We start from the raw sequence: 1,635 nt of genomic DNA, 5'->3' as shown, positions 1-1,635 counted from the left end.
CACACACACACACACACACACACACACACACACACACACACACACACACACACACACTTAGCCTCTGGGAATTGGGGCATGGATCATCAGGTTAGAGTGCATATCCGTCTCCAAAATGCTAAGCATGGTGGCTAAGTGCAGCTACCATTCAAAAAGACAGAGACAAAATGTCAGCAACCACAAAAATCATACAAGACAAACAATCATTTGCAGTTGGATGATGCAGGCGTGGGGTGTGGGGGTGAAGCAGGATTTGACTTGATTGCCTCACTTTTGAGATGACAGTCTTTGTTTGTTAATGTGAATCTGTGTGTTTGACTGTGATTGTGTGTGTGTGTGTGTGGGGGGGGGGTATTTTTTAAATGTGGGTGTGGGAGGATGGGCGTGTCTGCTTTATATATGTGTACTGTAGGTGTCTGGGGTGAAAAGGTAACGATGATGGTGAATGTTGACTGAGGCACCCACGTATTACAACCTGTACATCTTTTTTTATTATTATTATTTTTCAGAATGACATCCGCCTATTTGAGGTGGCCGCAGTAATTACTCCCAGTGTTATGACTCACTGTTGTTTTCTCCTACTTTTATTTGCCTGTCTTCAATGTAGCACTTTCACAGGATGTTTGTATTTGTCATCTAAAATGTACTTTACATCATCCGAAAACATATTATTGAAGTAGCATCATATTTTCTAACAGTCAGCTTGTAGTTGTCTGCCTCCTCTTTGATGGAGGACTCTTAAAAGTGTTTCAGAGGTATCATTTGAAATGGAGTCCCAGTCTCATTAATGGTTGGCTGATTAGCTGTCAGGCCTCTGGGACTGATTGGAAACACAAAACAACACTGGGCAGCTGATATTTCCCTGGAAAATAATTTGTCTAGACAAATCTATTTTCCAGGAGCTCATTATGATCGAGAGCAATCAGCTCCCATCGTCCCAGAGACCACATGGCATTATGCAACATGATTATTAGACCTGCGAGGTAATTCGTGCTGGCTGAGGAGAGAATAGGATGCAGGGTTTGACGTTCTAGTGCCCTGCATAAAGAAAACATTCAGGAGTTGGAACAGCAGGGGAATGATATCCCAAATAACCAACTTTGTACCTGAAATATGTCTTTTTGCAAACTGGATTAAGAATTTACAATTGAGGCAAGAAAAACTAGAAGCAGTCCTTGGTTTCAGAACTTCCACAGTTTGAAAGTAATAGTGATGCACATGGTGCAAGTGTTTGAGCAGCTTTTCATGAAAATCATAAAAAAGGATTTCTGTCTGTTTTCATGCTGCTCAAGTTCAGTTTTTGTGACAGGACTAAGCAGCACTTTGATTCATTGATTCATCAGATGGTCTGTAAAATGTAATAAAACAGTGACTATGATCAACACTTGTCAAAGCTTTTCAGTTTATGTGATTTTTGACTTTTTTTTAAAAATCACTTACGACTCTAATGTTGGACAGATGTTCAATTTTGTCTGGAGATAAAAATTGTGTTGACATCAAAATCCAACATTGGCTAATTGACATTTTGACGTTGAGCTGATGTTGGATTTTGCTCATGTCGAGATGTTGGCATGAGAAATTTGGGAGATGCTAGATTTCAGTTACATAACAACACAACCTTAAACCAACAAAATA

This window comes from Seriola lalandi, unplaced genomic scaffold (genome assembly GCF_002814215.2).
Source record: "Seriola lalandi dorsalis isolate HSWRI2012SDOR001 ecotype SW California unplaced genomic scaffold, Sedor1 jcf7180002054742, whole genome shotgun sequence".
NCBI lineage: Eukaryota > Metazoa > Chordata > Actinopteri > Carangiformes > Carangidae > Seriola > Seriola lalandi.
The sequence above is the reverse complement of the archived record's forward strand: the minus strand, read 5'-3'. Positions refer to the sequence as shown.